This window comes from Procambarus clarkii, chromosome 67 (genome assembly GCF_040958095.1).
Source record: "Procambarus clarkii isolate CNS0578487 chromosome 67, FALCON_Pclarkii_2.0, whole genome shotgun sequence".
NCBI classification, from domain to species: Eukaryota; Metazoa; Arthropoda; class Malacostraca; order Decapoda; family Cambaridae; genus Procambarus; species Procambarus clarkii.
Window position 1 is genome coordinate 17,943,388 of NC_091216.1, and position 13,468 is coordinate 17,956,855.

Genomic DNA, 13,468 nt, shown 5'->3' on the forward strand with positions numbered 1-13,468 from the left:
AATTATTCTCTCCTACTATAGTTGATTATCGTATCTACTACACACACTTTTCACCGTCTCTAAAACACACACACATTCATATGATGGGTTGCAAAACATAAACTAACCCTGTCAGGTGTGCAGCAATGTTGCCAAATGGTGCTATCGTTTGTGACAAAATAAGTATCCAGGGGACGCTGGATTTTTGGAGGAAAGAATGAAAGAAAGAATTTTCCTGTGGGACGACACCGTGCTATGGCGGGTATTTAAGAGTGCGAACACTGGCTTGGCCCCCTCCTAGCCTATCCTAACGTAAATAAGTTAAAATTTTACAGAATATATGTGTGTGGAGGTTGTATATGTCACTATGACGCCGTCATTTTATTGCTTATGTAAGTTTTGGATCCTACTGGTTATATGGGGTTGTCTGTCATTTTGTATGACACATGTTTATTTATACAAATTATAAAAAAACATTTTTAATACGCAAGAAAAACATCAATTGTGACACTAGTTCTCCACATATTGGTTGCTTTAATTTAGAAACTGTACTTGTGGTCGGTCTCGAGGCCATTGTTGATGTGACGATGTGCATTGAATTTTGTAACGAGCTCAACACTACAACTTACTTAGCCAAATGAATTGTGGGATTCAGTCTGTGAGCACATTATGTGCCTCTATAACACTTTCCACTACCGCCCACACGATTGGTACGGGGTGCATAATAAATTAACTTAAAAAAAAAAAAGCTTAATGTGGCCATTTAGTTGCACGAGTTGCTAATACAATTTTTAAGGCTGGAGGAAGTTTTTCATAGAGAATGGCTTGAGGCATTGCATTCCAATTAGAGAGATCTTGAACTATAAGTATTTTTAACAGAATTTCAACAAAGTGCGGAAGAAACGCCTGGCAACTATCTGAAGAGTTTTGTGCTCACAACACAACCGCGAGTGACGCAGACTCCTCTGGCCCAGCTGACGCGGGAGGTGCAGACAACAGCGGTTATTGCGTTTCACGTGAGTTCTGTTTATATTTGTTTGGGTAACATCCCGAAAATTTGTCCAAATGTAGAGATTGTGGGTATGCACAAAATACCACAGCTTTAAGTATACACTAATAGGCTTGATGTTTTACATAACTGTTAGATCAGTTAATATTCCCTTAGTTTGTAATAGGTATGAAATGTATATTATGTACTGTATATTAAAACAATGTACTACAGTGCTAGTCTCGTGTGTGGGGTAAATACTAGGATTTATAATGAGGGATTTAAATATATGAATACAAAATAAAGGGCATGCACTAAAAAATTAAGGCCTTAGCTGATACAAATGTGTCGTCCCGAGGAACTTTAAAAGAGAACGAAGTTCTCTTTAGGCTTGGTATGTACTAGCTCTGGATAGGTCTCCACCACCTTCTCACCTAACTTGTTCCAACCGTCTACCACTCTGTTTGCGAAAGTGAAATTTCATATTTCTTCGGCATTTTTGTTTAGTCAGTTATAATATATGACCTCTTGTTCTTGAAGTTCCAGGTCTCGGGAAATCTTCCCTATCGATTTTATAAATTCCTGTTACTATTTTGTATGTAGTGATCATATCACCTCTTTATCTTCCGTCTTCTAGTTTTGGCATATTTAATGCATCTAACCTCTCCTCGTAGCTCTTGCCCTTCAGTTCTGGGAGCCACTTAGTAGAATGTCTTTGCACCTTTTCCAGTTTGTTGATGTGCTTCTTAAGATATGGGCACCACACAACTGCTGCATATTCTAGCTTTGGCCTAACAAAAGTCGTGAACAATTTCTTTAGTATTTCGCCATCCATGTATTTAAAAACAATTCTGAAGTTAGAAAGCGTGGCATAGGCTCCTCACACAACGTTCTTTGTGGTCCTCAGGTGATAGTTTCTAACTAGAACCACCCCTAGATCTTTATCAGAATTCTTTAAAACTTTCTCACATAATTTATAGGTTGTGTGGGGTCTGTTCTCCTATTCCACATTCCATAACATGGCATTTATTCACATTAAATTCCATTTGCCAAGTGGTGTTCCATATACTTTTGTTCAGGTCTTCATGAAGGGCATGACAATCATCCAAGTTTCTTATCCTTCCTATTGTCTTGGCATCATATTGTGTGTACGAATAATATCCTCCAGTAGGCAGGAACTAGTAAGACGCACAGTGGAGGTACACCTACAGGGATTAGAAGGTAAGATTGAAGAAGATTAAGCCACCCAAGAGGTGGCACGGGCATGAATATTCCGTAATAGAAGGCAAGGGGCCTGTAGTGGTTTTATAATGAAACTATAGTGTATATATATATAGTGTATATAACTTTAGTGTATATATATTTAGTGTATATAACTTTAGTGTATAGTGTATATAACTATATATAATATATATATATAGTGTTATATAAAGTTGTGCAATTATTGCACAACTATATTCTACCCACCTCAAGACTCCGCTCCAATATAGAAGCATCAAGAAATATGGACCAATAGGCTTTCTACAAACACTTCTATTCAATACCCATTGTTTGTGTTCTGTCTTGTGTTGATACTTTTAATACCCTATTAATATCCCCTCTTGTTCTGTCTTGTGTTAATGCCACATCACCCCTCCCACCTCACTCAAATGTAGATATAAAATCGGAGATACGTATGTTCAGTTGTGTATTTGTGAACTAAAGTCTTTGAAAATGTAATAAGTTTTACGAAACGCGCCCGTGTCGCGTCAGACTAGAAATAAAAATGAATTTTGGAGAATTGATTTTTAATTTACCTCCAACAGTGAAGCGTAATGTACGAAAGATTGAGAAAATTCGTGTTAGAATTATTAATCCTACTTTTTCGGTCATATTTAATAATATAAGAACATAAGAACATAAGAACAAAGGTAACTGCAGAAGGCCTATTGGCCCATACGAGGCAGCTCCTATTCTATAACCACCCAATCCCACTCATATACTTGTCCAACCCGTGCTTGAAACAATCGAGGGACCCCACCTCCACAATGTTACGCGGCAATTGGTTCCACAAATCAACAACCCTGTTACTGAACCAGTATTTACCCAAGTCTTTCCTAAATCTAAACTTATCCAATTTATATCCATTGTTTCGTGTTCTGTCCTGTGTTGATACTTTTAATACCCTATTAATATCCCCCCGGTTATGTCCATTCATCCACTTGTAAACCTCTATCATGTCACCCCTAACTCTTCGCCTTTCCAGTGAATGCAACTTAAGCTTTGTTAATCTTTCTTCATATGAAAGATTTCTAATTTGGGGAATTAACTTAGTCATCCTACGCTGGACACGTTCAAGTGAATTTATATCCATTCTATAATATGGCGACCAAAACTGAACTGCATAATCTAAATGGGGCCTAACTAGAGCAAGATATAGCTTGAGAACCACACCAGGTGTCTTGTTACTAACGCTGCGATTAATAAATCCCAGTGTCCGATTTGCCTTATTACGAACATTTATGCATTGATCCTTTTGTTTTAAATTCTTACTAATCATAACTCCCAGATCCCTTTCGCAATCCGACTTCGCAATCACAACACCATCTAGCTCGTATCTTGTAACTCTATCATCATTACCTAACCTCAGAACTTTACATTTATCAGCATTAAACTGCATCTGCCAATCCTTTGACCATTTCAAAACCCTATCTAGATCAACTTGAAGTGATAGTGAGTCCTCCTCCGAATTAATTTCCCTACCGATTTTCGTATCATCGGCAAATTTGCAAATGTTGCTACTCAAACCTGAATCTAAATCATTTATATATATTATAAACAACAGAGGTCCCAGGACAGAGCCTTGAGGCACTCCACTTACAACATTTTCCCACTCTGACTTGATTCCATTTATACTAACTCTCTGTTTCCTTTGGTATAGCCATGCCCTAATCCAGCTTAATATAGCACCCCCTTAATATAGCACCAATATATGTCTACAGGAAAGACTGCTACCAAAATATACTAATATTATAGTGTATATAACTATATATATATATATATATATATATATATATATATATATATATATATATATATATATATATATATATATATATATATATATAATATATGTCGTACTTAGTAGCCAGAATGCACTTCTCGGCCTATTATGCAAGGCCCAATTTGCCTAATAAGCCAAGTTTTCCTGAATTAATATATTTTCTCTAATTTTTTTCTTTTGAAATGATAAAGCTACCCATTTCATTATGTATGAGGTCAATTTTTTTGTATTGGAGTTAAAATTAACGTAGATATAAGACCGAACCTAACCAACCCTACCTAACCTAATCTATCTTTATAGGTTGGGTTAGGTTAGGTAGCCGAAAAAGTTAGGTTTGGTTAGGTAGGTTAGGTAGTCGAAAAATAATTAATTCATGAAAACTTGGCTTATTAGGCAAATCGGGCCTTGCAAAGTAGGCTGAGAAGTGCGTTCTGGCTACTAGGTACGACATTATATATATATATATATATATATAATTTTTTTTTATATAGGAGGAGCGCGTGGGACTCTACATGATGGACTTGTCCAGCCACATTGAACTGTCCATGATGACTGCCGATGACTTTGAGGAGACTATGACCTTCCTGAGGGAGCAGTACGTCAACAGGAACCCTCTGGTAAGACGCGCTTCCGTCGCCCCTCACAACACCGTCTTAGTGCTGTATTAAAAAAAAAAATCAAAGTTTCGTATATTTAATCAAAAGTGATGCACTTTCATGCTTCTGGCCTGTGACGTAATTTGACTTTGAAACACCGAGAAGAGAGTAGAGTTTATTGGTTATAATCTTTTGCATGTAACAGTCTTGATTATATTTAGTGTTCTGGCCGGGGACTATACAGTGGTGCCCTCGCTCGCTCCCACCTTCACCTTATCTATACTTTCGCTGATTGATTGATGATTGATAAAGATTAAGCCACCCAAAAGGTGGCACGGGCATGAATAGCCCGTAAGTGGTGGCCCTTTTGAGCCATTACCAGTATCAATAGATGATACTGGAGATCTGTGGAGGTGCGACTGCACCCTGCGTGACGGGAGATGCCTCCCGTGTACTTTCGCTGTATCCATCTCCGTCTTGTCATTCCTTCGCCTCATAAGTGACCCCCCCCCCCCCCACAACCTTGCCCTCACCCCTATTCCTCCCCCCTCGTTATCTTTCCTCCAGAAGTATGCCTACCAACCCACTGTTCGGCTGTAATATTTTATAAAGCCTACACTGGCGAAGCTTTACCTTCAATAAACTCTACTTTCTCTTTTTATATATTGCAAAACACTCGTTTGAATAACAGAAACTACTTTAATTTAGTTTAAACGTTGATACATAAAATGTCACTATTTTTATCTTCTTCCCGCACTTATGTTTAAATCCAATGCACACAGCGCATAGCGTGTGGCGAGACAGTTCAGAAAACGTACCGAGAGCCGCTGATGACAGACGTCAGGAAGTGTTTGGCGTCAGGTCTGTCAGTCAGCGCACGGGACAAGACGTCTCAAACACTCGCTGGAATCTTTCTCAGTTTACCACAAGACGTGGACGAAACCTCTGAGGACGACGACGTTGAGACAGTAAGAAAATGACATGCATGGTCTTCCCTAGCCATTTTGGAGATATTTATAAGCCCATCATCACTCAGCAAAAATCAGCTATTAAAACTATAACAAACTCTGTCTTGAGACAACACAGCTCCCCTCTGTTTAAGTTCATTAACATGCTAAATATACATTCCACACATTCTCATGTGCTATTTACATGTACAAAATCTTGTTTCTAAATGCTCATCTTGATGTGAAACGTTTCCTTGATAGGTGAAATAGAACCCATGAGCACCACACCAGAATTAAATCTCTTTGATATCCCCAGAGTCGGGCTAAATCTGTGCCAACACTCCATGCAAATAATAGGAGCCAGTCTATGAAACTCACTCCCTAATGAATTAAAGAATTGTCCAACTTGTGCCTTATTCAAAAGTAAAAACTAAAAGTACCTAACTTCATCCCTACCTTACCTAACCTAAGCTAACCTAAACTAACATAACTAAGTCAATAATCCCCATTCTTTCCTACCTTGTGCTTCAAACTGACTTCCCAGTATTAGTACTTAAGACATATTTTTACCAGTGTAATCACATCTGTAACTTATATTGTAATTATATGTTGATACAAAATTATGTCGTGACGCTGAACCCCGGTTCATTCTGAACACAGCGATTACACAACACATAACACCTTGCCTCAGCAACCGTTACTACCACCGTGTACTCCTACACACACCAGACCCTTGAGGCGTACCACTAGGTTTGTACTGGAACACAATGAGTGAACATATGGAAGGTATTTAAAGGCCGTCGGGTTTTGTCATTTAATTACAAAGAATAGACTCTGACAAATAATAACATATTAACATACTCTATTAGGTAAATACATTTCCAATACCCATAGACCACTTGACCTCCGCGATCACCACCCACACTCGTAACTTCCGCCTAAGTCCCTAATACGGAATGATTACTACAACGCTCCACACCCGGTTAGTCTTACATTCAATACTCACATACTGCAGACTTAACTTGGTCACTAAGATCACATCAGGTTCTCGCATAGCTGTCTGCTACACTTCGCTGCTGCCGCAAACGGGAATCCAGAGGACTTCTCGGTTCAACTCCCACAATCAGACTAACTCCAGTCAGCCATGGCCTCAAACATTTCACCCCGCCTCTCAAGAAAGGTATAATCCGATTAACCTTATCCCTAGAGCGGTAACCTTGATCCTAGAAGCCTGACGAAGAATAATTCCTCTTTCCAGGAATTATTAATTTGGCTAAACAGCTTCGGTCTTAATCCATTGACCTTTCTTAGATATGTGATCCATAGTCTGTCTACTTAACATGTACTTCCAATCATCATTCGTTAAGTGTTGTAGTAATGATCCTCTAGCTAATAATTCCTACTAACTTGTGGATTACAACACCACTCCCCTCCTTAAACACGCATATGTCCCCATATGCATCATTGCAATGGTTCCATTAGTGCAAGGACCTGGAGGATGCACCCACCATATGTGTACAACTAAAAAAATCATCCAATAAGTTCATCATACACACGATGAAATAAATTAAAATTTTCCCCGACATGACTCTCAACACTTCTCCAACATATACATTATATTCACATCATAGCATAGGTAGAATAGTCTGTAATAATTTTTCCCATCTCCAACAATGCACATATACCTAAACTGCTGACATATAATTACATACAAACATAACCATAAAATTACATGGACCAGAATGCTGGCACTTAAACAGAAATGACACTAGTCATTAATATATACACACACACATATATCTAAGGTTCTTCATCCTTAGTAATAAGTTACTAACACTTTAACATCTTGCCCTGTACTGTTGACATAAGGGCTTACAATGGTCACACAATGTTTCACTGGCCTCCTCCACAATTGGCAACATCACTTCTCTTGTCTTCGTGTCCCATGGTTGCTAGGTCATAGATCCTCCATGACCCAGACAAAACCCAGGCTGTCCAGCCTGGTGAATGTTGTCAATGTCCCATCGTTGCTCTGAGCTAACGTGATCCTGGCCTCCAGAGCAACGGAGATTCCTACCCCAGGGTCATGTTCCCTTGGGTCTGTGCTGACGTCTCGTTCCAGGGCACCAACCCCAGAACGCTATAGATACCTCACAGCTCTCTGGTCATCCTTCCTTGCTGTGCTCACCACAGCTGTAGCACATTACTCTAGGACCATCTGCCCAGAGTGTGTCCACCTGTATTCACACCTTCCCGACCGCTGTACCTGCAAAATATTCCCTCGGAGCCCCCTGGCTCGATCCCATTATTACATAACCCCCTCGGCTCCTTACTCTCTCCCCGTATATAGCCTGAGCGCAGCTGCAAAACCATTGCAGCTGGCCCTTATCCTTGCTTTGATGTCAGGGGGCGAATTTCGCCTATAACGTCACGTTGGCTTCACTTCCTCCCCCTTTTTTCTAGAATTACTGAGTGAAGCCTCATAGCTTCCCTTCTACTCTACCTGAAGCTCTGTGACATGATCCCGGGGGACCTTCTCAAGCCTAACACTCAGTAATGGTGCCGATGAGGTAATATACAGTATATACATACACATACAGTATATACATACACATACAGTATATACATACACATACATTATCACAATAAATACCACATTAAAATCATTTCACAACTAATGTCACTAAAGCATCATACTGCCACTGGCTCGCCTCTAGCGAGATTCCTGTAACAACTTAATTAATGAGAAATTAGTATATCTACTTGGCTCGCCCACTGCAACCATCAACACCTGAAATTTTGAATTTCTACATTGTAATCGTATCCATAAGACTTACCCACTCCGACACACCATAACCTCTGGCCACTGATGACCTCATTATAACACCACGTCTCTCAACAGCCAGGCTCTGCGTCCTGACGCACCTGACCTCATTACACCGATACTCACCGTACCCACCATCACCTGGCCTCCTGTGCCGCTATGTACTCCACAACACCACACTCCATACCAGGCGTCCAAACGCCACAACACTACACCACCCACTACACATGCTACTCTACACAACACTCTACACGCTACCCCACACTCTACAAAACTACCATGCCCATGCACCACTCAACACCGCACTCTACACACTACCCCACACTCTACAAAAACTACCATGGCCATGCACCACGAGGGTATGGCTCCTCACTTGCCTGACCGGTCAGTGTATAGACGCGGTCTGGGTGACAGGAGAACACATGCCCTGTGTTTAGCACCTTAACCTTAACTTCTGCATTCTTTTTGCTAATTACCCGACATGGCCCCACAAACTTGGGTGCCAACTTACCTTCTGCCTGAGCGTGCATCTGCTTCACGAATACCCTATCACCTTCATTGATCACCTTTGCTTGGACCTTGTTCCGCGCATTATAATATGCCTCTGCTACCTCTGTCGACTTTCTTAAATGTAGTTTCACCAAGTCAAATGCCTTGGTTGCTCGCCTACAGACAACACTTTTGAAGTCTAACGCATAGCATGGCGGTTGCTTGCTTGTGAACGTCGTGAACGGAAGTCGGGGATCGAACCCATGCAACAAAAAATGCGGGGTTTCTCCCACCGACCTATTGAACCCCGTGTTGAGCGCCGACTCCACCATCGACAAACTCTGATCCCATGCAAGCACATCATCTGCAGCCAAATGCCGCAGAATACTGATTACTTCAGCATTGTGTCTTTCAACCAAACCATTCGCCGATGGTCGATATGCCAGCACTGGAGTATGTTTGAATTGATACACACTCGCGATGCTTTGAAATACTTGATTGATAAACTTTGACCCTTGGTCTGACACAACTTGTTGAGGAGCTCCAAACCTGGTTAACACACTTTCCACCATGGCCTGGTTCACATCCTCTGCCGACTTAGAACGGAGTGCACTCACCACAGTGAACCGTGTGAGTGCATCCACTGCTACAAATATGTACCTCGCCCCTGAATGAGCTTGTGGTAGCGGCCCAATGAGATCTATGTGTACTCTCGCGAAGGGAGTACTCACATCCGGCCACCTACGCAAAGGTTCCGCCCCCAACCTATGTGCCTTGTACCTCAGACAACTGTCACAAGAGGCTACATAGACCTTGATATCTTTACCCATGGATGGCCAATAGAACCTTTGACGTGCCCTCTGCAACGTCTTGAACTCCCCTCCATGGCCTGCTGCTGGGATGTTATGACACAGATACATTGCAGTCCTCTGGAACTCCGGTGTCAAGACTGCCTGGTATACTGGTTCAGACCGTATACCCGAGACCCTACCAAGATGATACAACACCTCATCTTCAACCACAAACTCATCCACTGGTGCTGGAAGTGACTTCCTCAACTCCGCACGCTGACCCCTCAAAAACTTCCTTACCTCCCCCCACAGGGGGTCACCTTCCTGACTCCGTATCAACTCCCTCACATTCCACGACACATCTTCCTCCCCCCTTTCACTCACCACTGCTACATTGTGACACCTTGACAACGCGTCAGCGACCACATTGCTTTTCCCTGGTACATGTTCAAAGTTTGTAATGTTAAACTCTGAGAGCGAGGTAACCCACCGTGCCAGTCGCTGACAAGGCTCCTTGGACTCGAACACATACTTAAGGGGTTTGTGATCGCTTCTGAGCCAAATTTCATGTCCAAGCAAGATGTACCGGTTCCGTTGTAATATGAATGTGATCGCTAGCGCTTCCCTCTCAATCGTACTATAGTTCCTCTCTGCAGGACATAGTACTCGTGAACAAAATGCAATGGGACGCTCCCGTCCTCGCTCATCCACCTGAGCTACCACACCACCTATCGCTGCGCCAGAAGCATCCGCATACACCAGAAACGGTTTGCTAAAATCTGGGTGCGCCAAGATACTGCGAGAGCTGACAGCAGCCCTCAGTACCTGGAACGCCTGCTGTTGTTCCTTCCCCCACACGAACTCTGCAAGTCAACTGATCTGATGTAATGGTCTTGCAATTTTTGAAAAATCTTTAATAAATCGCCGATAATAGCTAACCAACCCCAGGAAAGATTTGCACTCTTTCTTGTTCTGTGGAACTGGGAACTCTTGAATATCCCTGGTTTTATCTGGCAATGGACTGATACCCATCCGGCCCACTGTATGACCCACCAATGTTACCGATTTTCCAAAAAAAACTGCATTTTTCGAAATTCACTTTGAGGTTGTGTGACCTCAGCCTTAGCAAGAGTTTCCTCAAATTATGCATGTGCTCCTCTAATGACTTTCCCAGCACGATTACGTCATCGAGGTACAGCAACGCTGTGGGACCTATCAACCCCGATAACACTCTCATCATTAGCCTACTGAACACAGCAGGTGCTGACTTCAACCCGAAAGGAAGTCGTTTATATTGCCAGAGGTCGTTGGAAGTGGTTTATATTGCCAGAGGTCGTTGGAAGTGGTTTATATTGCCAGAGCTCGTTGGAAGTGGTTTATATTGCCAGAGGTCGTTGGAAGTGGTTTATATTGCCAGAGGTCGTTGGAAGTGGTTTATATTGCCAGAGCTCGTTGGAAGTGGTTTATATTGCCAGAGGTCGTTGGAAGTGGTTTATATTGCCAGAGCTCGTTGGAAGTGGTTTATATTGCCAGAGGTCGTTGGAAGTGGTTTATATTGCCAGAGCTCGTTGGAAGTGGTTTATATTGCCAGAGGTCGTTGGAAGTGGTTTATATTGCCAGAGCTCGTTGTTGCACGCACTAAACGCTGTGACTTCCCTGGACTCTTCCTCCAGCGGTATCTGGTGATACCCACTGAGTAGGTCTAATGTGGTAAAATATTGTGTACCCTTCAAGTGTGTCAATGTGTCCTGTATGTTAGGTAATGGGTATGCTTCGTCCTGTATGTTAGGTAATGGGTATGCTTCGTCCCTCGTCAGCTTGTTTATTCTGCGGAAATCTACGCATAACCTCACTCCCTCATTCTTTTTCCTGACTACTACGAGAGGGCAGTGCCACGGTGAACTGGATGGTTCAATGATATCATGCCCCCTTAGCTGGCTTATCTCCTCTTTCACCTCCCTCTGGTGTGCCACTGGTATGCTATATGCTCTCGTATATACTGGATGTGCGCCCTCTACGTCAATCCTATGTGCTCCTTGAGTAATGCACCCCGGGGGTTCCCCTCTCAACGCAAAAACATCCGGGAACTCCCTGACTAAGCCCCTTAAGGCTTCCTTAACCTCCCTTTCCATGGACATCCTATCCACTATGCCCATTAATTTATCCATTCTATCCTCATCGCCCTCACTCTGACTTACTGACATGGCTGCAATAATCTCCTCCACCGGGTGCCCCCACGCTACCTGTGCATGCTTACTCAAGGTGACTGGCCACCGAGATGGATTAAAAACCCTCAACCGAATTACCCCTTCATTTATGTCTTCAATAGTCTCCATTATCACCAACCCTGCTGGATTATCCAATGGCTCAATTTGCACAACGTCTACTCCCTTGGCTTTACATGCCATTTTAATCACTAAGGATGCTTCTCCCGGAATGGTGACATCCTTGGGTACCGTGACTGCCCACTGTATATTCTGGTCCCCAGCCGAGTTACCACAGTTACCCCTCACTACTGCTACTCCTTCTCTACTCCTCACCTTGTTAACGTCTACCGCTTGACCCCCACATACCAATTTATTCCCCCTTGCGCTGAACGCTATGGTACATGAGTATTTTTCGAGGAAATCAATTCCCAGGATAATGTTGGTATGTTTCAGCCCTATATCCTGTATTACTACAAAACTATGTTTAAACCATCTATCTTCTAGCTGGAAATCCACAGTTGTCTCTCCCAACACCCGCAACGCATTATCCCCCACCGCCGTTAATCTCCTGTTGTTAGGTATCAGCCTGACGTCTGATCCTAACACGCTACGACTCATGATGGACACGGAAGCACCGGTGTCCACCAAGGCTGTATAGATAGTGCCCTTTAACCGTAAATGCACCTTTATGGGATGACCCGACCCGACGGTACACAACCACTGTCCGCCACCCCCTACTGTACACACTGGGTAATTAGGCGGAACAAAAAGCTTACACTGCCAGGCCACGTGACCACCGTCACCACATAGCTTACACACTTTGGTCTGCTTAGGTCGTTCTGGCTCGTGTTTACCTGCAGTGTATCCCCTTCCCCGGGGATACCCTCTACCGGGGTCACACATTCCAAGGGCAAGAGGCGAGGTGCTCCTCGACGTAACAATAATAAGGGCTGGGAGCCAAGGGTGTTCCCACCCTTGTACCACCAGAACCAGGGTTACCTTACCTTGAGGTGCTTCCGGGGCTTAGCGTCCCCGCGGCCTGGTCGACGACCGGGCCGCGGGGACGCTAAGCCCCGGAAGCACCTCAAGGTAAGGTAACCCTGGTTCTGGTGGTACATTCCTGTTGCTCCCTGAGCAGGCGTGTATCGTGGTGGAGCAGGAGTGAACCTGCCTCCACGTGCCCCTTGATTATAGCCTCCTCGCTGCCCGCGAGTACCCTGATGGGGTCCCCATGACACCCCACTCGTATTGTGTCCCTGGAACACCCTTGGCTCCCAGCCCTTATTATTGTTACGTCGAGGAGCACCTCGCCCCTTGCCCTTGGAATGTGTGACCCCCGCCGCGGGTCCATCCTCCACTGGCTGAGCTACTGGGGCCCAGAGCTGAGCCTGTCTCTCTTGCGTGTCTGCAAGATTTGCCTGTTCCTTAGGGGACACTTCCTTGAAAATGTCATCCTCTGTCAGTTTATGTGTCGGGCTATTCTCCGCCCAAAATACTACATGTTTCACCGCTTCCTTAAAAGACTTAGCTTCCCTGCAGTGTAACGCACTTTCCCGCGGTAATGCACCGAAAAAAACACTCCGTTGCATAGAATCTCTTACTAC

General features: G+C 43.3%; 1 protein-coding gene across 1 annotated transcript in view; it reads left to right on the forward strand.

Moving 5' to 3' along the window:
* The first annotated feature begins 859 nt into the window (after positions 1-859).
* LOC123767763 (arylalkylamine N-acetyltransferase-like 2) overlaps positions 860-13,468 on the forward strand; it is a 70,787-nt gene continuing 58,178 nt past the window's right edge. Inside the window, exon 1 of the mRNA XM_045757804.2 lies at positions 860-995. The gene's annotated coding sequence lies outside the window, so the exon portion shown is untranslated. The remainder of the gene's footprint in view (positions 996-13,468) is intronic.